Genomic DNA, 27,242 nt, shown 5'->3' on the forward strand with positions numbered 1-27,242 from the left:
GATATGGGTGGCATAACCAAAGAACTAGAGCACTTCTTCCAAGTGAATGAAGGGAGTGCTGAGGCCACAGTGGTGTGGGAGGCTATGAAGGCATTTACGAGGGGACTCTTTATAAGTGAGATCTCACGGTGTAAGACCAAAACTAAATTGGCAGATCAACAAATAAAGGATGACTTGACAAGGGCAGAGGCAGACATGATTTTGGCGCCAACGAGTGTAGCTCACAATAGACTAAAATTGGCACAGGAGGCAGTTAATAAACTGCACATGATGCAAGCTGAGAGGAAAAGGGCATTTCAGCAAGCCCAATTCTTTGAGGAAGGAGAGAAAGTGGGTCACTTGTTGGCGGTGATATCTGCGGCACAGAGGGAGTCTTCCAGGGTGTACAGGTTGAGAGACCAAACGGGGACGACTCTGACAGACACAAAGGACATATTGGAGGTCTTCAAGGAATATTACATGGCACTGTACAATTCAAGAGTACGGGACACGGAGGGGGCCGTAGAGGAATTTTTGGAAGGCATCTCACTGTCTAAATTGTCTGAGGAAGATAGGATGAGGTTGGATGAACCTGTGAGTGTGGAGGAGGTGGAATGTGCAATTCTGTCTATGCCCAATAACAAATCACCGGGTGCTGATGGTCTACCTGGAGAGGTGTACAGGGAGCTGGTGGAACTGCTAGCTCCAAAATTGAAATCTGTGTTTGATGAGGCTTTGGTGAAGGGGGCGTTACCGAGATCAATGGAGGAAGCGGTGATAGTGGTTCTGCCAAAGGAGGGGAAAGACCCCATGGATGCGGAGTCGTATAGGCCCATATCGTTGTTGACAACGGATGTCAAAGTACTCGCTAAGATCCTGGCCACCCGGCTCACCGGGGTTGCGCATACTGTTATTCACGAGGACCAGTCGGGCTTTATGCCCAACCGCTCCACGGCTGTTAACTTGAGAAGATTATTTCTTAATATGCAGCTGCCTGCTGATAATGGTGGCGGGAGAATAGTGATGTCATTGGACGCTAGAAAAGCATTTGATAGCGTGGAATGGAAATATTTATGGAAAATCATGGAAATAATGGGATTTGGCCCCGCATTCATGGCCTGGGTGAAGTTATTGTACTCATCCCCAAGGGCGGTAGTTAAGGTGAATGGTGAACGGTCCGGGATGTTTGACTTACATAGGGGCACAAGGCAGGGGTGCCCGCTGTCCCCGCTATTGTTTGCGGTGGCAGTGGAGCCCCTGGCGGCCAAAATAAGAGCTGAGAGAGGAGTGGTCGGATTTAAATTTGGGAGGCTGGAAGAAAAAATATCACTGTATGCCGATGACATCCTGTTATTTCTGGAAAATGCAGGAGAGACATTGGGGTGCACGATGGATGTAATTAAACACTTTGGGAGCATTTCGGGACTGGAGATAAACTGGCACAAGTCTTATGTCATGGCTGTAGATAGACCAATAAAAGCGGAGGAGATAGATGAGAGAGGGAAGCAGCTCCAGCTGGTTTCACAATTTAAATACCTTGGAATATGGGTGGCGCTTCCATTGACACGATTCACGGATCTGAATTTAGTTCCTCTGCTAGAGAAATTTAAAAAGAAAATAGGCGCATGGTGCCAATTGGCTTTGACGGTGACGGGTAGAACTAACCTGATTAAGATGGTCCTTATGCCACAACTAATGTACGTTTTGCACAACTCACCGATATGGCTACCAAAAAAACGGTTTCAGGGTATTGATTCTATCTTCAGATCCTTGATATGGGGCAAGAGGCAGGCAAGGATTAAATTGGGAACGCTGCAAAATGGGAAGGAGGAGGGAGGATTGGCCGCACCCAATCCCTGGGTCTATTTCTTGGCAGTACAGGGCCAGCATGTCAGGGGATGGAGAGAACCCGATTGTGGAGGGGCAGCTTGCCGGGTGCTGGTACATGTGTCGGGGAGACGCCCACTGGTCCAGGCGTTAGAGGATGGTACCTTTAAGAAATTGGGAGCAATATATCCTACCTTAGGCTTGACTCAGAAGGTATGGGACACTATTAAAAAGATCAGGGGGGTGGACGGGCTGACTAAGTACTCACCGGTGTTGGGCAATGAACATCTGCCGGAACTTAATAAGCTGTGTCAAATGGGAAATTGGAAGGCGCAAGGAGTGAGATATGTGTGCCAGCTGCAGAGTGGAACGGACCTGAAGACCTTTGAGAAATTGAGAAAAGAATTTGATTTGCCTTTGGTGTGGGGATTTCAATACTATAGGCTTCGACATGCTTGGAGGGCACAGTGTGGATTGGGAGCCATGACTGTTCAGGGTGATATTGTACTAGACTCTGTGTGCATGAAGGGAGGGACGAGGGGAGTCATATCGAGCCTATATCATGACCTACTGCACTCCTATCTGGGGGGAAATCACTTCATTGCAAAGAGTAAATGGGAAAGGGAGGTGGGTACCCTCACAACAGAACAATGGGAGGCAATTCTAGAATATGTCCCGAAGATCTCTCTAAGCGAGCAGGCACGGATCTCCCAATTATACATAATACATAGGACATACAAAACACCGCTGCGCCTGTACAAGGCGGGCTTGAGGGGAGATTCCAATTGCCCTAGATGTGGCACGGACCAGGCCGGACTGCTACACATGCTATGGTCATGCCCGCGGCTAGTGGCTTATTGGTTGGTCGTTGTTAACAAAATTGAGAGGGCTTATACATGTACAATTGACAGAAACCCGGTGCTGTGTGTTTTGGGGGAGGTGGATGGAATACCTGTCTCAGAACATTACAAAGTGGCGATAGCGCGATTGCTATATGTGGCACGCAAACTAATAGCACGAAAATGGACAGATTCGGAACCCCCCACTAGGAGGGAATTTATTGCTCAGACACGTACGGTAATGCATTTAGAGGAAAGCATTTACAGGCGGAGGCATGGAGAGAGAACTTTTGGGAAAATATGGTCCGCATGGATGGCGGTAATATGATTGTCAATGTTCCCAGGTATGCCCGGCATAAGGAGTATTGGCGGGAGGGGGGAGGGGGGAGAGGGTTTTGACTGTATTACTACACGTTATGTGAATTGTTATATGTATATTGATAACTGTTTGCTGTAAATTTTTGAAACCTAAATAAAAATAATTGGTTTAAAAAAAAAAAAAAAAAGAAACTACTTTCAGAAGTAATGTGCAGATACGGTGTTCCTGAGGTAATCGAGAGTGATAGAAGCAGCCATTTCACTTTACAAGTCTGTCAGGAAATCTTGGATGCTTTAGGGATTCAACAGTCCTTCCACACTCCCTACCACCCACAAAGCAGTGGTAAGGTGGAGAGGCTGAATGGTACACTCAAATCAAAGATACAAAAAGCAATGGCAGAAACAGGAAAGCCTTGGACTGAGTGTCTCCCTATAGCATTATACTCTGCCAGAGTAACCCCAATGAAGAAAACCAGTCTCAGTCCACATGAGATATTGTTTGGGGGGCCACCAAAAACCAGATTGTACTTCCCCCAACAGTTGCAGGTCTTACAGTCAAATATGATATCATATGTAGGGGCTTTGCAAACTGTGTTACAACAGGTTCATAACCGTGTTTTCAGTTCCATTCCAGATCCTTCCTCTTTGCAAGGCATGCACAGCCTCAAACACGGAGACTTGGTGACGATACAGAAACACATAAGAAAGAGCTTGGATCCACGATTTGAGGGACCTTACCAAATCCAATTAACAACGCCTACTTCAGTGAAGGTGGAAGGAAAACCCACCTGGATCCACTCTTCTCACTGCAAAAACTAATACAAAAGATTGAGCTTTGGTAAAACCCGAAATAAAATTGATACTGATTCCGAAGTAAAACAAACTCAAGTCATGACTACAATAATCACGACAGTACAGCGAGAATGCCTCTTCTGCAATAAGATGACTGCAGCGGACCTATCCGATTGTATGTTCTGCGGAAAACCATTGGTCTGAAGTAAACCTGATTCATGGAGTCCAAGAAATAATGAACTTCCTACAACTTATTAGTCACAGATACTGGATCATATAACCCTATAATTATTGTGTAACATTTACGCCCAACTATCTTATATACTCCTGCACACATATATAATAATCCCTTCTTAGTATTAACGATGATTACTTGACAAAAATAGGGAAAGTGAGGGATAGTAGGTCTGATAACAAGTTAACCTGGATGGATGCACAGCAGGACTGGCATCCCACTGCATACGTGGGGTTAGCCCCGTGATATAGTGAAGTAGGGCTATCTTGCAGGCCTAAGGAATAAGTAGGGATATGAGGGACAGATAGTTAGACAAGATGATAAAAAGAGGGGAACTGTTAAAATAATGGTTCAGTACCAACACTGCCTTTAAGAAATCTATTTACTCTGAGTTTTTGCTCTTTTCAGCTCATCTTGTTTTTGACAAAAATTACAAGATTGACCTGTATACACACTTAGGAGTTGGTTGACAGAGCCTACCATTATAATACTTGTCCTCAATCTGTCCACAAGGAACATAATACCTATTTTTCCTTCATATCAATTCCAGGAAATTCCCTAGACATCCCTTAACCTGGATTATACCCAAGGTTAGTGGTAAGCGGAACACTATCTGTGTGAAAGGATGTTAGCTATATCATACATCATGAACATCCTCCAGAAGAATTGACAAGTAATTGTTCTTCACTTTCTGTGTGCCAAAGATCGCATATTATTTACGTAATCCTTTACATTTTACATAGTCCTACCCTCTTTTACTAAGGGTATATAATATGATGACATCTAATAATAAACAGAACTATTCTCTTGAGACAGTCTGAAGTGAGTGTCTTATTTGAAAGCGCCCATACAAGAGATCTCTTTAGAGAATCTAGTTTCTGCCTGAGAGAAGTCAGATCCCCACTCGTCTTCAACAGGTGGGAGCACAGTCTGCAAGACTTTACGCCCTATGGAGAGATTACGAGACCTATTCACCTCCAGATAGTGATAGAAGAAAGTATTAGGAGAGGACCAACTAGCAGCTTTTAAAGAAGGATTCGATGGAAACTTCCCTATGTTCCACACAAGAGGTAGACAATGGTCCTGTGGAGTGAGCTTTTACACCTGGTGAAATTGGAATACCAGAGCACTGATAGGCTGTGGAGATGGTTTGCTTAATCCATCTTGCTATGATATCTCTGCTAGCTCTGAAGCCTTTGTTAGACCTGGAAATTTGGACAAATAGATTCCTAGACTCTCTGTGGTTTTGAGAGTTTTCAGTATTAGAGGACACTTCTCATTACATCTAAAAAAATGATAATCTATTTCATTCTTATTTTTAGGATTACTGCAGAGGAAAGTAGAGCTATTTCCTGGGATCGGTGAAACTGGGAAATAACTTTTGGGTAGGAAGGCAGGGTCTGGTCTATCTGATAATCTAAGATCTGAGTATAGGGAGAATCACTGGATAAGGGTGATATCTCTCTGACAGCAAGATAGATTGAGATAAAAAAAATTCATCTGAACCAGAACTTACAACAAAAGAGACTATTTTGCAGAATACCCTTGAACGATTTCAGTATCATCTTAAAGAAAGGAAACTGATAGGGATTTACAAGAATTTAAGGAGAATAAAGCATACTCCATCCCTATCAATAGAACTAATCAGAATTTAGAAACAGACCTCAACTGATGCTGAAATATCTGGTTCTGAAACTAGATCCAAATAACAGCAGGGGAGAACAAGAGAAAGGGATAATGGTCGAGGGAGAAACAGCGGTAGACGATCCCCTCAAGGTGGGCATTTTTTAGAACTAAATTATCAATTAAGAAATGGTTCCAACCCTATCAAAATGCACAATCGCACGGAGCCCCACAGATTGTGAATCTGTCCTCCAGAATATAAGCAGCTGATGAAATGTGTCCCCAGTATGGGTCTTACTTTTGTACCAATGATAGATTTTGATTCTTTTGAGTCTATTAAGGATCTACATATATTTGTTCAAAGGTTGAAATGGAGGAAACATTTCATTAGGGAGGGCAAGAGAAAGTGTCTGGATCTAGGAATGTCGGACTATTTGTTACAAGATGTTAGAATGCTTTATAACCTCAGTGAATTAATCCCTTTCTGACCTTAGACGTGTCCATACCTCCCTGTGGCCTGGTACTTACCAACCTGGGACGTACGGATATATCTTATATTTAACCCCTTTCCGACCTTGTCAGTAATAGTACGTAGCTGCTCCCTGGGCCTATAGGGCCAGCTACGTATTATTACGTGCGCTGCGATCGCGCCCGCACACAAGCCGTGCGGAGCGATCGCCGCCGGGTGTCAGCTGATTGTCACAGCTGACACCCGGTGCTATGTGCTGGGAGCGGTCTCGCACCGCTCCCGGCACATTAACCCCCGCAATGCTGCGAACGAAGTCGATTGCAGCATTGCGGTGGCAAGGGGGAGGTGATCGGTATACTCGCCTCTCCTGCCAGCATCCAGCGATGTCTGCGGCGGCTTCCGAATGTTGCCATGACGACCCGATGTCGTCATGACAACATCCGGGTCACCAGGAGGCAGGACGTTCCTTTGGACATGCGCAGTGCGCGACCAAAGTAATGTCTCCCCTGTGTGCAGCGCTGACAGGCTGCATGACAAAGAGAGCTGCTGCTCTCTATGCCATGCAGCCGATCAGGCTGCAAAAAGTGAAAGTCCCATAGTAGGACAATGTGTAAAAGTAAAAAAAAAAAAAAAAAAAAAGTAGAAAAGTGAAAAAAAATGTAAAAAAAATTGTAGAAACATTAAAAAAAAAAAAGAAAAAAATAATCCCCCCCCCAAAAAATATATATATTGAACCCATAATATTTATTTATTCTGAAAAAAAAAATAAACCAATAAAAGTACACATATTTGGTATCGCCACATCCAGAACGACCTGACCTATAAAACTGTCCCACTAGTTAACCTCTTTAGTGAACACGGTAAAAAAAAAAAAAAAAGCGAAGCAAAAAACAATGCTTTATCATCATACCGCCAAACAAAAAATGGAATAACATGCGATCAAAAAGACAAATGTAAATAAAAATGGTACTGCTAAAAACGTCATCTTGTCCTGCAAAAAACAAGCCACCACACAGCTCCATTGTCCGAAAAAAAAAAAGTTATAGCTCTCAGAATAAAGCTATACAAAAAATTATATTTTCTAGAAAATCGTTTTTATTGTGTAAAAGCGGCAAATCATTAAAAAAACTATATAAATGCGGTACCGCTGTAAATGCACTGACCTGAAGAATTACGGTGCATTATCAATTTTACCACACGCGGAACGGCATAAAAAAACCCGCAAAAAAACAATTCCTGAATTGTTGGTTTTTGTTTATTCTGCCTCCCAAAAATCAGAATAGAAAGCGATCAAAAGATGTCACGTGCCCAAAAATGGTACCAATAAAAACGTCAACTTGTCCCGCAAAAAACAAGCCATCACATGACTCTGTCGGCCAAAATATGGAAAAATTATAGCTCTCAAAATATGGTGGTGCAAACACTAGTCTTTGCAAAAAAAGCGTCTTTTAGTGTGTGACAGCTGTCAGTCATAAAAACCCGATATGAATCTGGTATTGCTGTAATCACACCGACCCGAAGAATAAAGTAGTCTAATCATTTATACCACGCGAGGAACGGCGTAAAAAATAAACTCTAGGGTTATGGTTGTGCTAGGGTTAGGGTTGGGCTAGGGTTAGGGTTGGGGCTAGGGTTGTTTTTTTTTTCAAAAGTAAAGAAAAAAAAAATGATGACAATATGGCAACCAGTGTTGAGCGCAAGTGCTCGCTACTTGAGTTTGCATCGGGTACTCGGATATGCACTGAGTATCGCGGGTGCTCGAGTGACATGCTCGAGTCTCCGCCCCATATGCTTCACGGCCAAAAAAAACGTTGCTGGGATCGCCTGCCATGCACGAGCGATCCCCGCATGTTTTTTTTGGGGTGTCTAACAACCGTGAAACATGCGGGGTAGGGACTCGAGCATGTCATTCGAGCACCCGCGATAATTGGTGCATACCCGAGTACCCGATGCAAACTCAAGTAGCGAGCACTTGCGCTCACGACTAATGACAGCATATTCAATATGTTGACCTAATGTTAGCAAATTCTGTCGTACCTTTGGGTTCAAAATGTACACTATACCCCTTGATAAAATTATTGAGGGGTCTAGTTTCCAAAATGGGGTCAACTTGTGGGGGGTTTCCACTATTTCGGCACATCAGGGGCTCCTGAAATGCGACATGGCGTCCGCTCTTGATTCCAGGCAATTTTTCATTCAAAAAGTCACACAGTTTCTCCTTCCCTTCTGAACCCTGACGTGCGCCCAAACAGTGTTTTTTCCCCACATATGGGGTATTGGCGTACTCAGGAGATATTGCACAACAGTTTTTAGGTTCCATTTTCTCCTCTTACCCTTGTGAAACTAAAAAAATTGGGGCAAAAAGATAATTTTTGTGGAAAAAGTTTGATTTTTTTATTTTCACGACTTCATGTTCTAAACTTCTGTGGAGCACCTGGGGGTTAAGGGTGCTCACCACACATCTAGATAAGTTCCCTCAGGGGTCTAGTTTCCAAAATGGTGTCACTTGTGGGGGTTTTCCACTGTTTAAGCACATCATGGGCACATCCGCTAATTATTCAAGCAAATTTTACATTCAAAAAGTCAAATGGCGCTCCTTCCCTTCCGAACCCTGCTGTGCGCCCAAACAGTGGTTTTCCCCCACATATGGGGTATCGGCTTACTCAGGAGAGATTGCACAACAAGTTGCATGGTGCAATTTCTCCTGTTACCCTTATGAAAATGCAAAACTGGGGGCTGAAAAACATTTTTGTTGGAAAAATGTGAAAATTTTATTTTCACGGCTCCATGTTATAAACTTCTGTGAAGCACCTGGGGGTTCAACATGCTCACCACACATCTAGATAAGTTCCCTGAGGGGTCTAGTTTCTAAAATAGTGTCACTTGTGGGGGGTTTCCACTGTTTAGGCACATCAGGGGCTCTCCAAACGCAACATGGCGTCCGCTAATTATTCAAGCAAATTTTACATTCAAAAAGTCAAATGGCGCTCCTTCTTTTCCGAGCCCTGCTGTGCGCCCAAACAGTGTTTTTCCCCACATATGGGGTATCTGCGTACTCAGGGGAAATTGCACAACAAATTTTGGGGTCCATTTTTTCCTGTTACCCCTGCAAAAATAAAAAAATTGGGGTCTAAAGTAACATTTTTGTGAAAAAAGTTAAATGTTCATTTTGTTCTTCCCCATTCCAAAAATTCATGTGAAGCACGTGAAGGGTTAATAAACTTCTTGAATGTGGTTTTGAGCACCTTGAGGGGTGCCGTTTTTAGAATGGGGTCATTTTGGGGTATTTTCTTTCATAAAGGCCCCTCAAAGTCACTTCAAATGTGATGTCCCTAAAAAAATGGTTTTGTAAATTTTGTTGGAAAAATGAGAAATCGCTGATCAACTTTTAACCTACCACCCTCCCCCACATCTACCCCAGTGAGCTGCTGCTCAGTAAGCAGCAGACTCCTTTCCATATTGTCAATGGATCTCAGTGTTGCCAGCTGCTCATTTAGATCCAGTACCTGGGCTTCCAAACTCACAACGTGCACACATCTCGCGCAGCAGTAAGCAACCCCGACCGGCTGTTCAAGGAATGCATACATGTGGCAAGATGTACACTGGATAGCATTGTCAATAATGGAGCTCATTTTCTAATGGGGATTGCAATAGACAGAATGTTAAGTAAAAAGAAAAGTAAAGAATTAATAAAATACAGACAGCAATTCATTCCAAAGTCCTCCCTTCCAAACTCCCTGAATCACAAGTCACTGAAAAACAAGTCACACACTTACTTTCGTTCACACTTACGCTCCGGTCACACTCGGAAACTAAGAGATTTAAAGAGGTTTTTTTTGTTGTTTGTTTTTTCCCCTTTTCCAGCAATGCACCCTACAGCTCAATGCACTTCCAATTTATGCTGAATTGAGTTTGAGTTAGTAAAGAGTAAAGATATACTGTAGTAATTGTCGTCTACTACGGTATTTTTTACTAAACTGAGTTTGTGTCAGCATGGAAAAAAAGAATCATCCATGTGGCCGTCTTACAACCGTTGAGCGCTTATCACTGACGCACATTGGTGGTCAACCTCTGGTTGTTGCTTTTTTTAATTTTCAAAATAAGAAAGAAACTTTACACCAAGCACTCTCACATACACAACTGAAAAAAATTTGGTACTCACACAAACACCACATACATAAAAAAAAAAAAAAATGTCGTCCCGCTCGTCCCAAACCCGCTATTCAGCGGAGGAGGCATACAATTTCTTTGCCTCAGACACTGACAGTGAGGTAGAGGATCCCACCTTCCTTTATTTTTTTTATTTTTCCTCCTCCTCCTCAAGTGATACCAAACTGCCATGCAGACTCCTCAGGACAGAAATTGAACCAGCGCCCACTGTTACTGACCCTGTATGGACCTCAACCCCCGAAGATTATGACCCACTGATTCCTGATTTTGTGGCGCAATCAGGAATCAAATTTGACACTACCGGCCTCACAGAAATTTACATTTTCAAAGTTTTCTCTGAGGAATTTGTAAACTTCATGGTGGGCCTAACAAATTTGGATGCCCAGCAATTTTTGGCACAAAACCACTCTTCATCATTTTCTAACAGGACTCCTGTAGACACAGGAGCAATGATGACATTTTAAGGCCTGGTCCTTCACATGGGGATACTGAAGAAGCCAGAACTTTGGCAATATTGGAGTGTTGATGTTTTATACAACACTCCACTGTTCCAAATGGCGATGACCCATAAGCGTTTTGAGGCTATCCATAAATTCATGCATTATAATGATAATGCATGGTGTCCTCCCCGAGATGACCCCAACTTTGACTGTCTTTTCAAAGTTCGGCCGATCATTGAGCACTTCAGCAACAAGTTTTCTGAGGTGTACGTGCCCCAAAGGGACATCTGCGTGGATGGGTACCAGTAAGAGGTCCAGGGACGGAATTAAGCTGTACAAACTGTGTGAGAGTACCTCAGGGTACACTCACAAGTTTAGGGTTTATGAAGGGAATGCCCCCCTGTCCTGGGAGTGAGTGGGAAAATTGTGTGGGATTTGGTGCACCCACTGCTGTATTAAGGTTATCACCTCTACATAGATACCTTTTATACCAGCATCCCATTCTTCAAGTACCTCTCTGCGCGAGGTACCACAGTCTGTAGTACTGTCTGCAAAAATCAGAGAGGCCTCCCTAAGATGCTAACTGGGCAGCTACTCAGAAGGGGTGAGAGCAGAACCAAATTTAGCGACAACATGCTGGTGGTCAAGTACAAGAACAAGAGGGCTGTCCTTTTCTTGTTCACCATACATAGTAATGGCAGCACCCCCAGCACTGCACGAGGTATCTCTACACAGGTCCGCAAACCACATTGTACTGGGGTGCAACAAGTACACAGGGGAGTTGATCTCTCTGAGTGCTTTGAGAAAGGCCAAGGTATGGTACAAGAAGCTGGCCGTGCACATAGTACAGATGGCAATGCACAACACTTTCGTGCTATCATGATGTTCAGGCCAGACTGCTACGTTGTACCTTCAGTTTCAGGAGATCGTGATCAAGGCCCTGATATTTGGAAGTCATAAAGGAGCGGGCCCCCAGAACTTCCAGAACTGTACGTGCTCGTATCATAGCAGGCCAACATTTCCCGGGGGAGGTCCCTCAAAGCGGGAAAAAAAGGAAGTTTGTAAAAGAGGTGCCAAGTGTGTTACATAAGGGGGATACGCAAGGACACCACTTATCAATTTGACACCTGCCCCGGCATACCTGGCCTGTGTATAAAAGAATGCTTAAAACTGTACCACACATCTATAGACCACTAAATTAATTTCTGACCTACACAATTCATGTATGACAACCTGACGTACCCTATATAAATCACGTATACCCACCTGGTGCACTCTACACAACTCACGTATGGCACTACATTATAAAATTCACATACCACGAAACAGTAGATCAAGTTCCAAAATGGGGTCACTTATGGGGCATTTCCACTGTTTAGCCACATCAGGGGCTTTGCAAACGCGACATTATGCCCGCAGACCATTCCATCAAAGTCTGCATTCCAAAATGTCACTCCTCCCCTTCCGAGCCCTGACGTGCACCCAAACAGTAGTTTTCTCCCACATACCGGGCATCAGCGTACTCAGGAGAAATTGCACAACAGATTTTCAGGTCCGCTTTCTCCTGTTATCCTTGTGAAAAATAAATTATAAATAATTTTTTGGCTAAAATAACATTTTTGTGGAAAAAAATATATTTTTTTATTTTCACAACTCAATGTTATAATTTTCTGTGAAGCACCTGGAGTTCAAGGTGCTCACCACACATCTAGATAAATTCCTTGGGGGGTCTAGTTCCCAAAATGGGGTCACTTGTGGGGCATTTCCATTGTTTAGGCAGATCAGCGGCTCTGCAAACGCGACTTGGCGTCCGCTCTCAATTCCTGCCAATTTTGCTTTGAAACAGTCAAACGGTGCTCCTTCCCTTCCGAGTGCTGCCGTATGCCCAAACAATGGTTTTCCTGATCTTGTTCAGCACCTCCTAAATAATGCTAAGGAGGGTAATATAGACCAGCGTCCGAGTCCATCTTTGAGATAATGTGTCCACTTTTTCTGGGCAGTCCAAGAAAGTCAGGGATTATAACTTGTCAAAAAGACCTATTTCTGGAAATCCCCATGGATCTGTGATCATACAAAATATTTTGGGGTTCAGATTTTTGTTTTTATTTATTTTACTTATTTATAAAGCATGGTTAATTCCACAGCACTTTACAGACATTATTGGCACTGTCCCCATTGGGGCTCGCAGTCTAAATTTGCTATCAGTATGTCTTTGTTTCTTCTATTATTTTTTTTTTTTACCAAAGAAATTTTTTTTATGAATAGGGTAGATTTGGCATTTTCTACCAATTTACTCTCGTGGGTTCTTCTATTTTCATCATAGAATGGACTGCTTTAATGAGTCACTCTGATTGCTAGGGCAAACACAGGCTTCCCCTTATCATCACTATTGGAGAATGAGGAATCTGAGTCTATTTCCCACAGGTCTGTAGTTAAATCCTCATCAGCATCAGATGAGGCAAGATAGAAACAAGGGCAATTTTATGTTTTTTTTCTTGTAAGGCCTTTAATAGTGGATCTCACTTTGTCTCTAACACAAGTGATTTAATAGACTGAAGTAAGACTCCTCTGCCAGTATCTTTTCAGTAGAGGCTGCTCAAACTGCCTTCTCATAGGAGTGAGGAAGCTTTTTATTGCATAATTTACAAAAGGTGACCTTTCCTTGTAGTGTAGGAACATCTTCCCCCTAAACTGTAAATAAGTATAACTGAAATTGAGGAAAAAATAAATAGACTTGCCAATCCGTACACACACTCACAGTCCCATGCTTGGGTTGTGAATGGACTCCTCCAGGGTATCCCACCTACTTGGCTTGAGGGTGTAATGAAAATTGCTTCAAAGTAGGTAATCCAGATGGATGCTAGGCAGAGTTCAGAAGCTCAATCTTTCTTCTTGAGAGAGCTACTTTAATTCCTGGCCAGAAAAGGAACCCGGTGTCTTACATAATTTCTGCTTCACCTGCCTTCTACATGACCAGTGCTCTATCCGACTGCTGATCGAAGGGGCTGCATAGAGGAGCAGACACTCAGTGGCTTGAACTCCTATATGAAAGCAGAAGATTTCATAAGAGGACCTGGACTTAATCCCCAGTAACTAATATCCCAAAGAAAATCCCAAAAATTGGGCCTTGATATAAGTGAGTTCCAGCATACATTGCATTCTTCCAGGCAACTACAGGGACAGGAAATCATTGAGGTTAGGAGGGAGGTACTTCTAGCTTATCTTCCAGGTTTACTGTTCCTGGGGCAACGGACATCCCTCTCTCGATTGATGCTGTCATGGTGAGGGGAAAATATGTTCCCAAATATTGCAGGAGAGTTGGCAGGTGTAGTGTTAAAAAAATCCTGGGAAACTTCTTTAACAGCTGGGAATAGTATAGAGTCCTGCTCATCATTTTTGTCACTCATGAAGTTTAAGTACATAATGTGGAATATCTCGTGAAAAAAAAATGAATCAAGTGAAACAGTTTTTTTGTATAGAGCACTCTTGTTAAATACAAAAGAGCAAATGATAAACAATAATTTTAAACTAAAAACAATGGGAGGGAAAAATAGAAAAACCTCAAGCTTGCTGTGTCTATGGTATTGGCACCCTTTACATTAATTTAGTATGGAAACACATTTTGACTCGCCTGTTGTAAATCACAAAAGAGATTCTCCTGTGATTAATTGTTGGTGCCCATGTGACATGCATTAGCCAATGAATGATGACTTCAGTGTTTTAAAAAGCCACATGGTAGGCCCTGTTCCTTTGTTACAATGGTAAAGGCAAAGGACATCATAAGTGCTATTATTAGCAAATACAATACTTCCATAGGGTATAAGGCCATCTCCAAAGACCAGGCTATCCCAGTTTCAACAGTACACAATGTTATTAAGAAATTTGCCAAGCATGGAACTGTTAATAACCTCCCTGGACATGGGGGAAAGAGGAAAATTGACAAGAGAGGTCTTCGAAGGTTAGTGGGAATGGTGAAAAAAACACCACGTCAAACATCCAAAGACCTGAAGGCCAACCTGGAACAGTCTGGGGTCATGGTTTCAACTAGTACCATACGCCACACATTAATCTAAGCAGACCTTTATGGGCAAAGGCAAAGGAAGAAACCATTGCTGAAGAAAAGACATAAAACCGAAAGACTGATCTTTGCCAAAGAGTACCTTGACAAACCACAATCCTTCTGGGAAAATGTTCTGTGGACAGATGAAACAAAAATAGAGCTTTTTGGTAATGCAAAGCAACAGTTTGTTTACAGACGGGCAATGAAGCTTATAAAGAAAAGAACATCTTACCAACAGTTAAGCATGGTGGAGGATCCATAATGCCGTGGGGTTGCTTTGCTGTGTCTGGTACTAGAGGCCTTGACAGTATCACAGAAATCATGAAATCAGAGAATTATCAAGAGATTTTAGAGAGAAATGTCCTACCCAGTGTAAGAAAACTTTATTTGAGTTGAAGATCATGGGTCCTCCACCAAGAAAATGCCCCAAAGCACACATCCAAAAGTACGCAGGAATGGTTGAAAAAGAAAAAATGGCCTGTTTTAAAATGGCCAGTAATGAGTCCTGACCTCAATCCCATTGAAAATCTTTGGGGTGAAGAAGCTTATAGATGGCTACAAGAAACGTTTGGAAGCTGTCATCCATGCCAAAGGATGTGCAACCAAGTATTAATTAGGGGAGCTTTTATTGCTGCACATGCTGTTTACTCTGTTTCTTCTTTGAAATTGCAACATGAAAGTTGATAAACAGTGTTTTATTGTTGTATTACTTTAGACCACTAATTAAAAAATCCTGAGGATATAACATTGGTACATTTCCATTTATTTTTGAAGATATTGTACAGTCTATGAAGAAAATGAAGGGGTGCCAATAATGGTGAGCAGTACTGTAAAATAGAAAAAATAGCCTATGCTCATCTCTTATATTCCTTTTTACTTCAGCGCTTTGATAATGTCACATACATTCACTCTGCAACCAAATAAACAAAGACCGTGACTATAACTGGAGTAGAAGTTCTTCAGCTACAGGAAATTTAGCAGGTGACTTGATTTTTTAATTTTATACAATTTCCTGCTATTATTTTATCCCCCATTCAAATCCAGGATAAACTCTTAAGACTATGTTGGCAAGTAGAGAAACACTGCTTTGTTTTATGAAGAAAATCTGCAGTCTTTAATAGTACAAACAAAGTGGATATGATTTCATTAAAATTCATGGTCACTTTCCATTTTAAAGATGCTCTTGAACTGTGCTGTTCTTGGTACATTTTTTTTCTCATAGGCGTCTACAGGGAGCCTTATAAAAAAAAACAATAAATGTTTTTCATGTGATTTTTGTTTTTAAGTGCATAATTCTAGAAGTTCTGTCTGTACTTTTCACATGTGGGATCAAGAGCTAACAGTGTAAAAACATTTACATATTAAAACACAAATGTACAAAACTTTACATAATATACATACTCAGCACATTACTAAAATCCTTTCCTGTTTTTGTGCATTTACACATTATACTTCCCTGCTCTTTTAAGCTTGGATGGGGGTATGACTTAAAGGAGCTGTCCCCTACTAGACAACCCATGCCTACGTACCCCTCATAAATTATACAAAAAGACTGGATATGATTATGTATAAAGAAGTGGAGAATCCGCGCTGATGGTGAATAAAGGCAAATCCAGGTCCACATTAGGAGAAGTACCATACTTCTTCAGGACAGAAATCATATGCTAGTTAAAAAGATATAGCCACATTTATACTGTTGGATTTTCAAAAAATGTGGTGCCAAAGGAGGGACACATGATGTGTCAAAGTTTATCATGAACATTTTATCAATGCAAATGGTTGAGAAGGAATAATGGGAAAATATATATATTCTTGTACCGTGTTAGCCAGTAGATAGAAAAATATTTAGATTTGAGAGTCCTCAGTGGTTGATACCTTTTAATGGCTAACTGAAAAGATGGTAACAAATTGCAAGCTTTCGAGACTACCTAGGTCTCTTCATCAGGCTAGTATACCACAAAATCTGAAGAGTCACATATTTATACACAATAAGACACAAAAATAATGCAATAGATAAGACAGGTGATGAAAAGCAGAGTTCTTATGGAAGAGATAAACAGTTCTGGCTATAAATATTTTAGCAGTTAATAGATAAGGAGTGTGAAGGTTTTATTGTCCTGTGACTAGGTACAGTGTTATGATGGCCTCACAAGTATGAGGGGCACATTCCTTAGTTGATGTAGAATGATATAAATCCATGCGACACATTCATTCCTGCTCTGAAAGTGTTAAAGGTCATCATCAGTTTATATTCTGAAATTCTTCTTTGTCTTTGAGATTTGAAGTAACCTTTTAATACCAGTAATTTCATGTCTTTTATGCTGTGATCAGGGGAACAAAAATGCTTGGCTACAGGTAGATCTATTCTTTTTTCTTTAATTGTGTGGCGATGATTATTCATCCTTGTCCTAAGTTTTTGCTCTGTCTCCCCTACATAAAGACCCCCAGCTGGACATTTGGTACATGTAATTAAGTACACTACATTAGATGTGATACAGATGAAAGTACCTGGGATCTTATAGTCTTGATGTGAATTGGGGATCTTTATCTTGTCTGTGGTCATTATAAACGGACAGGTTTTACATTTTTTCTGTTTGCAAGGAAAGGTACCTGTAGCTGGAGGAGATGACGGGGAACTGATGACAATGATGTGGGGGGTCTGGAAATATGGATTGTAATCGGGCATCTTTTTGTAGTAAGGGTTGTAGTTTCCGTGCAGCTCTCCTTAGCGCCTCCAGAAGTGACTTTTTGTGCTCATGTCCCATCGGGCCTCTGGCCTACTATCGTTTCATTGATAATATTTTAATAATCTGGACGGATCTGAGCAACAGCTGAAGACGTTCCATGAACACTTTAATCGATTTCATCCCACCATCAACCTAACACTCAACTACTCCTGTACTGAAATTAACTTTTTGGACACCATCATCAAGCTACAGAACAATGAAATAGAGACATCCTTGTACCGGAAACCAATCGACCGTCCTACATACCTTAAATGGGACAGTTTCCATCCAAAACACATAAAAAACTCTATTGTTTAAAGCCAAGCCATCAGATACAATCGGATATGTTCCAACCAGATGGATAGAGACAAACACCTTGATAGCCTCAGAAAGACCTTTTTGAATCAGGGCTACCATCCAAGAACAATTGAGAACCAGATTACAAGAGCCACCAGAATATCAAGGAATCATCTCCTACATTACAAAACCAAACAAGAAAGCAACTGGATGCCTCTAGTAGTCACCTACAATCCAAATCTGGAGGTGCTAAGGAGAGCTGCACGGAAACTACAACCCTTACTACAAAAGATGCCCGATTACAATCCATATTTCCAGACCCCCCACTTAGGTGTTTCAGGCAGCCCCCAAATCTAAGAAGCATCATTGTCAGAAGCTCCCTGTCATCTCCTCCAGCTACAGGTACCTTTCCTTGCAAACAGAAAAAATGTAAAACCTGTCCGTTTATAATGACCACAGACAAGATAAAGATCCCCAATTCACATCAGGACTATAAAATCCCAGGTACTTTCATCTGTATCACATCTAATGTAGTGTACTTAATTATGTGTACCAAATGTCCAGCTGGGGGTCTTTATGTAGGGGAGAGAGGGCAAAAACTTAGGACAAGGATGAATAATCATTGCCACACAATTAAAGAAAAAATGAATAGATCTACCTGTAGCCAAGCATTTTTGTTCCCCTGATCACAGCATAAAAGACATGAAATTACTGGTATTAAAAGGTAACTTCAAATCTCAAAGAGAAAGAAGAATCTCAGAATATAAACTGATGATGACCTTTAACACTTTCAGAGCAGGAATTAATGTGTCGCATGGATTTATGTCATTCTACATCAACTAAGGAATGTGCCCCTCAGACTTGTGAGGCCATCACAACACTGGACCTAGTCACAGGACAATAAAAGCTTCACACTCCTTATCTATTAACTGCTAAAATATTTAAAAGATTTCAACCACTGAGGACTCTCAAATCTGAAGGAATAATGGTAATAAAAGGTTACATGCCGGCGCTGTCTCTTGCAACCTTCACTATTTTGAGGGTCTAGTGAATGGTGAAGGTTTCTCCCTATGCACACACAAAGAGAGAGTCCTATCATTCAGGATGGTGAGAATCCACCGTGAACCTGCCTTGAACTAATCAACCCACATTCCTAGTCCCCGGACTGCTTTGAAAATACCTTATTTTTTGGACCATAAGACACAATTTTTCCCCCAAATTTTTTTTTTTTTTTTTACTACTACACTGGGGAGAGGTCCACGACAATGAGTGGTGGTGGGGGGAGACAATGATGGAAGTGGGGGAGATGACAATGATGGAGGTGGGGGAGATGACAATGATGGAGGTGGGTGAGAGCAATGATAGGGGTGGAGGAGAGCAATGATGGAGGTGGGGGCTGGATAATGATGGAGGTGGGGGAGAGAACAATGATGGAGGTGGGGGAGATGACTGATGGAGGTAGGGGAGATGACAATGATGGGGGTGGGGGAGATGACAATGATGGGGATGGGGAGAACAATGATGGAGGTGGGGGAGATGACAATGATGGAGGTGGGGAGATGACTGATGGAGGTGGGGGAGAGGATAATGATGGAGGTGGGGGAGATGACTCATGGAGGTGGGGGAGAGGATAATGATGGAGGTGGGGGAGATGACAATGATGGAGATGAGGGAGAGCAATGATGGAGGTGGAGGAGATGACAATGATGGAGATGGGGAGAGCAATGATGGAGGTGGGGGAGATGACAATGATGGAGATGGGCAGAGCAATGATGGAGGCGAGGGAGATAACAATGATTGAGGTGGGGGAGAGCAACGATGGAGGTGAGGAAGATGACAATGATGGAGGTGGGGGAGAGCTATGATGAAGGTGGGGGACATGAAAGTGATGACGATGGGGAGAGCAATCATGGAGGTGGGAAGATGACAATTATGGAGGTGGGGGAGAGTAATGATGGAGGTGGGGGAGATGACAATGATGGGGATGGGGGAGAGCAATGATGGAGATGGGGGAGATGACAATGATGGGAATGGGGCAGATCAATGATTGAGATGGGGAGTTGACAATAGATGTGGGAGAAAAGACAATGATGGAGGTGGGGGAGATGACAATGATGGAGGTGGGGGAGATGACTGATGGGGGAGAGGACAATGATGGAGGTTGGGGAGATGACATTGATGGAGGGGGGAGAGGACAATGATGGATGTGGGGGAGATGGCAATGATGGAGATGGGGGAGAGCAATGATGGAGATGGGGAGAGCAATGATGGAGGTGGGGGAGATGACAATGATGGAGATGGGGCAGAGCAATGATGGAGATGGGGACGAGAACAATGATGGAGGTGGGGGAGAGGACAATTATGGAAGTGGGGGAGAGGTCAATGATGGAGGTAGGGGAAAGGACAATGATCGAGGTGGGGAGAGGACAATGATGGAGGTATGGGAGATGACATTGATGGAGGTGGGGGAGAGAACGATTATGCAAGTGGGGGAGATGACAATGATGGAAATGGGGAGATGACAATGATGGTGGTGGGGTGGGCAATGATGGAGGTGGGAGAGATGACAATGATGGAGGTGGGGGAGATGGCAATGATGGAGATGGGGAGAGCAATGATGGAGATGAGGAAGATGACAGTGATGGAGATGGGGGAGAGCAATGATGGAGGTGGGGGCGAGAACAATGGTGGAGGTGGGGCAGATGACAATGATGGAGGTGGGGGAGAGCAACGATGGCGGTGGGGGAGAGCAATGATGGAGGTGGGGGAGATGACAATGATGGAGGTGGGGCAGAGCAACGATGGATGTGGGGGAGAGCAATGATGGAGGTAGGGGAGAGCAATGATGGAGGTGGGGGATATGACAGTGATGGGGAGAGCAATGATGGAGGTGGGGAGATGACAATGATGGGGTTGGGGAGATGACAATGATGGGGATAGGGGAGAGCAATGATGGAGATTGGGGAGATGACAATGATGGAGGTAGGGGAGATGATGGGGATGGGGAGAGCAATGATGGAGATGGGGGATATGACAATGATGGAAGTAGGGGAGATGACAATGATGGGGATGTGGAGAGCAATGATGGAGATTGGGGGAGAGAACAATGATGGAGGTGAGGGAGAACAATGATGGAGGTGGGGGAGATAACATTGATGGAGGTGGGGGAGAGAACAATGATGAAGGTGAGGGAGAACAATGATGGAGGTGGGGGAGATGACAATGATGGGGATGGGGGAGAGCAATGATGGAGATAACAATGATGGAGATGGGGGATATGACAATGATGGAGGTGGGGGAGATGACAATAATGGAGGTGGAGGAGAGAATAATGATGGAGGTGAGGGAGAACAATGATGGAGGTGGGGGAGATGACATTGATGGAGGTGGGGGAGAGAACAATGATGGAGGTGAGGGAGAACAATGATGGAGGTAGGGGAGAGGACATTGATGTAGGTGGGGGAGAGGACAATGCTGGAGAGGACAATGATGGATATATTTTGATTATTGCGTGGCTAATAGTATATTAACGGTGGGGTACATTTCTGTATTCAGGGGCGCAGTGCGGGGGAGACACATGTATGTATATAATATATGTGACCTTGTTATTTTCAGGGCTTCACGATCATCGTGACAAGACGAGTCGTGGATGGGAGACGTCGACATGCAGGTCTGACCAGATGGAGAAGACGCAGCAGAAACCGACTCTAATCATATGAGACGTTATCAGCAAGTGCTTGGATGTAAATATTATTCTGTATCTGCACTGTATGACTTGGAGTGATAATGTTATCTGTAAAATCCCTTAGGCTGCTTTCTCACATTTGTGTGAAATGACCGTGTGCTGCTAGATTACGGATTCGTAGAGTTTTCTAGATCCATTCACACATCTGTGAAAATCACGGATCTGAGAATGAGATCCGTGAGGGTCAGAGGATATCCTGTTCTGATCCGATTTTGAGGATCAGAATAGGACATGCTCAATGCCTCTGTAAAAGCGGGCAGCACACTGACACTGCACATGGATACAGGAATGTAACCTCATTATGTACAGTATAGCACAGTCCCTTAGTATATAGTGTACTCACTTATTATATATAGCGCTGTCCTCATAGTTTCCTTTTTTATCGGTAGCTTTGTCGCCATAAAAGGAGGGGGTGCGCAGACACATTTCTTGCACAGGGACCCCAAGCTGTCAGTGTCCACCTCTGGGTTGTCCAGTAGTGAAAAACCCCTGTAAGAGGAGGGTAGTTTAGAGCTATTGGAAGAGCAGATGTCTGCAGAAATCATTGACTCTCCTGTGACTGTACCTCAGGAGTTAGTGATGTTATCATTAGAGATGAGCAAATATATTCGACAAAACGATCGCCAATGTCAAATTCAGCGCGAATATGGCACATTTGGATTCAGGTTCCCGAGCTTTTTGCGCAAAAGTCGGTCCCGAACACGAACATCCCTGGTTTCCCACGCTGTCATCTGCGTGACAGCTTGGGAAACGGGCTGTTCTCGGCGGTAAGATTGCTACCGCCAGTCACAGCGCTGCGGGATCATGCTGTCAGATGTCAGCATGGTCCCGCAGCTGTGACAGTAAAAAGCTTACTGAGGGTCACGGGCACTGGCCTATGGGACTACTACCCCCATCATCCGTCGCCTGCTGTCACTGTACACAAGCAGTGCAAGCGCCGCTGATGGAGTAATCTCTCATCAGCGGAGCTTGCGAAGTGAAAGTAAAAAAAAAGTTTAAACAAATAAATTAAATTAAAATGATAAACACATTATACTCACTTACACCTTGCTCCCAATGCCCTCGCCCCTGTAAAAAGTAAAAAATAAAAAAAACAGCATATACTCACCTTAACACCTAATCCCTGAAGCCCATGTCACCTGTAATAAAGGTAAAATAATAAACCACCATAATCCTCACATGTCCGCCGCAGTCTATATAATAGCGAGAGTCCCACGTCGATGTCACTGATAGCACAGCCACATCCGGAGATGTGACCGTGCTATCCGGCAGCCGGCGGTACACTGACAGGCGCACGATCATTCCCGCAGTGTATCACGAGGAGCGATACACTCTCCCACGCAACACTGATGCCATAAGTGAGATCACCGGACCTCTCAGCTGATCTTCAGCTGTTTGAACTCTAGTGACCTCACTCCTGCAGCACAGCACTATACACTGACAGGAGTGATTACACTCCTATCAGTGTATACAGTGCTGTCTTCTACAGCAGTCACACCAGTGATTGCTGGTGTGGCTGCTGTAGAAGTGTCCCAGATCACCATGGGACACTGGGATGGTGGACAGGTGGGGGATATGGTTGTTTTTTATTTTTGGTTTCTTAAAAGGGATTGGGCGTTAGGTGAGTAGACAGTGTTTTTTATTTGTAAATAAATTAAAACCGTGTGAAATTGTATTTAACCCCTTCACGCCGGAGCCCTTTACCGTTTTTACGTTTTCATGTTTTTCTCACCGTCTTCCCAGATCCATAGCCTTTTTTTTTTTCGGTCAATATGGCCATGTGAGGGCTTGTTTTTTGCGGGACGAGTTGTACTTTTGAACGCCACCATTGGTTTTACCATAACGTGTACTTGAAAACGGGGGAAAAAAAATTCAAGTGCGGTGAAATTGCAAAAAAGTGCAATTCCACAATTGTTTTTTTTTTTTACCATGATCACTAAATGCTAAAACGGACCTGCCATTATGATTCTCCAGGTCATTATGAGTTCGTAGACTCCAAACATGTATAGGTTCTTTTTTATTTGAGTGGTGAAAAAAAAATCCAAAGTTTGTTTTAAAAAAAAAAAAGGTGCTATTTTCCGACAGTGTCTCCATTTTTCGGGATCTGCGGCTGGGTGAGGGCTTATTTTTTGCGCGCCGAGTTGACGTTTTTATTGATACCATTTTGGTTCAGATACGATCTTTTGATCGCCTGTTATTGCATTTTATTGCAATGCTGCCGCGACAAAAAAACGTAATTCTGGCGTTTAGATTTTTTTTATCATTACGCCGTTTACCGATCTGATTAATTTTTTTTTATATTGATAGATCGGGCGATTCTGAGCGCTGCGATACCAAATATGTGTATATTTGATTTTTTTTATTGTTTTATTTTGAATGGGGCGAAAGGGGGGTGATTGAAACTTTTATATTTATTTCATTATTTTAATATTTTAAAAACATTTTTTTTTCTACTTTTTACTTGCTTCAATAGTCTCCTTAGGAGACTTGAAGCTGTGATTGTCCGATCTCCTCTGTTACACATAGCAGTGCTCATGAACGCTGACCACTGGGTGGTGCTCATAGCAGATCGGCTATGACGACCACAGGGGTCTCATCCAGACCCCGGGTTTTCATGCCAACCCATCGGCGACCCGCGATCACGTGACGGAGTTGCAGATGGACGGAGCCAACAACGCGCTTCCTGGAAGCGCGAGTTGAATGCCGCTGTCAGAGGGATAGAGTAACAGAGGCCTTGTGGCTATTTATATAGAGAGGGAGCCAATGGAGTAGAATGGTGTACAGTATCCCGGATCAGGAAGTCCGATGTTGTAGCGTCATGCATGACGACTTGCCGCGTTACTTCTGGACCACGTGACGCGTCTCCAAGGGAGTGCATCACGAGGGATGGCAGCGGCATGCGTTCCACAGTGGAATGGGAACCACGGTGCGCAAGCGCAGAGAGCAATGGCTCACAGGGAAGTGAATACAGTGTTGCAGGGAGATAGATGGACAAAACGGGAACAGAGACAGATGTATGTTGGGTGACGAAATTAGAAAGGATCATATCTATGGGAAAGAGTATGATAATCATGCAACAGTAGCAATAAATCAGAGGTACACCCAAACAGAAGAGTATTTAAAGCAGCAGATATCGGAAAAGTGCATATAAAGCAGTATATATCCAGAATGATGCAATAAGGTAGCATAGATAGGGTTAATCAATAAATCTGAAATGGATATATATATTCCATCCAAATTGCGAACTGCACGATATATATCACAAAGAACGGGAAGGTAGATAAGTGGGACATCATAGTAATGATGAAACAAATAATAATAATGCGATCCATCAGTGTTGCTAATACATATGCATAACATGGTATCAGTACATGCATGACATAGTATATATACTGAAATAACAGTGTTGACGTCCAGGTACCGATTCCTGATGGCAATATACGTGAAGTAAAATCGTGAAAGGATTCACTTGGTTGTCTCCAAACAGGTAAGTGCAGTTCATCGGAGAAATAACTATAGAAAAAAGAAGGAAAAAAGGGAAAAGATATTAAAAATATCAATGATAACATAAGACAAAATTAGACAAATTTAAAAGGAGCAAACGAAAGCATATTAAAGAGCTATGTTTATAAAAAAGGGATAAAGCTAATGGTTTCGTTGAGGCCAAGGGGACACATAGTATTAAGAGTGGTGATTCACTTGACTTCCTTTTGTGATAAGACTTTTTTCCAATCGCCCCCTCTTTTACTGATATAAATCCTGTCTATCCCTCTTACCTTTAATTGGGAACTATCACAATTGTGATCATTTTTAAAATGTCGGGGTAAGGTTTTAAGTTCGTCCATGTTGGCAGTATCCATTGCTGCTTGGATGTCAAGTACATGTTCCCTTATACTCCGACGGAACTCTCACATGGTGAGGCCAACGTAGAATTTGCAACAGGCCAAATATACGACCCCCACTGTTTTACATGAAATTTCATGAGTAATTTTGTATTGTTTCGAATTTGAAGAATCCGTGAAGCAGTCAGTCTTCATTATAATGGGACAAGCTACACAAGAGACACAGGGTTTACTTCCCCATGCAGGTTTTTTACAATTGAAAATAGTTTTTTGGTTGGCTTTTTCGACATAATTATGTACAAGTATATCTTTCAGGTTACGAGACCTTCGGTAGGTAACAGAGGGATTGTTGGATACGTAGCTCGCCAAGGAGGGGTCGAGTGTTAGGATATTGCAATATTTTTTCAGGGCCTTCCACATTTCATTATGTCTTGAGTGGAAAGTGGAGATAAACCTTACAGTCTCATTATCCTCTTTATGTTTTACTTGGTAAAGTAACCCATTTCCCTTTGAGAACCTAGCTCTGCGGTATCCACGTTGGATGGAACCTTCTGAATAACCTCTTTCCCAGAATTTGTTTTTAAGAATATTTGCTTTTTTCTCAAAGTTGGTATCAGTATAGCAGATACAGCGTATTCTGAGAAATTGGCCTATGGGGATGCTATTGATTAGTTTTTTTGGGGTGTGGAGATGTTGCATGCAGCAATGTATTTGCTGCAGTTGGTTTTCTGTGTACGTCGGTTTGTATTGTACCTGATTGGTCGATGCTCAGCTGGACATCCAAGAATTCCATGTCTCGACGTCCTGATTTATAGGTGAGTCGGATGTTAAGATTGTTATTGTAAAGCGAATACATAAAGTCCGACAGTTCATCATTGGAACCCTGCCAGAAAAATAGGACATAGTCTATGTAATGATTCCAAGACAAGACCTTATTGGTATGCGGTACAGATTCTGTCATGAAGATGTCCCTCTCCCACAGCCCCAGGAACAGGTTGGCATATGAGGTTGCACAAGACGCCCCCATAGCCGTACCCCAGAGCTGTAGGTAGAGGGACCCCCCAAACAGAAAAAAGTTATGAGTAAGGGCAAAATGCAGTAGTTCCAGAACAAAATTAACTAAGGATGTTTCAAGGTTGGACATTTCAAGAAAGAATTTTGTAGCACGGAGTCCGTCATTATGGTCAATGGATGTGTATGTGATTCTACATCACAAACAACAAGGACTGTTGATTCGTCCAACACTATCCCATCCATTTTTTTGAGGATGTCTCCAGTGTCATTTAAATAGGATGGAAGGGTCTCCACTATGGGCTTTAGAATATGGTCAATGAATCTACATATCAGTTCGCACATGCGCTGTATGCCGGACACAATTGGTCTTCCTGGGGGATTTTTTAGATTTTTGTGTACCTTAGGTAGTAGATATAATGTAGCAACTCAACTTCTAAGTTGTCTCACTCTAGGACCCAGCGGCTACCTCCCTCTTGCTAATTGACACCCAGGCCTGGGTGTTTAAATACTTGTTGTTTGCTACATGAAGGCGTCAGTGATATTCACTTGTTCTCTTGTGAAGGCTTGGAGCTGTTGCAGTCTGCTTACTTCCTCTTTGGTGCTTTGAGGACGTTAGGAGTAATCTCTCTGAAGTCGGCTCAAGCTAAGTTACTTTTCCCCGTGTTTGTCTCCTTTGTTGTCTTTAGTTGTTAGTGGGGACTGACTAGTGCTCATCCCCCCCTTCCCTATCCAGGGCCAAGCACTAGGGAAATACAGGGTTTAGGTTCCTGTGCAGCGATTGGTGAGGAACCAATATAGGGACAATAGGGGAGACAGGGTAATATCAGATCAGCCCAGGAGGTCTCCGCTCCCCTTTTCCCTAGAGT

The sequence above is a fragment of the Phyllobates terribilis genome, unplaced genomic scaffold (genome assembly GCF_046119375.1).
Source record: "Phyllobates terribilis strain yellow unplaced genomic scaffold, ASM4611937v1 Scaffold_5__5_contigs__length_657084704, whole genome shotgun sequence".
NCBI classification, from domain to species: Eukaryota; Metazoa; Chordata; class Amphibia; order Anura; family Dendrobatidae; genus Phyllobates; species Phyllobates terribilis.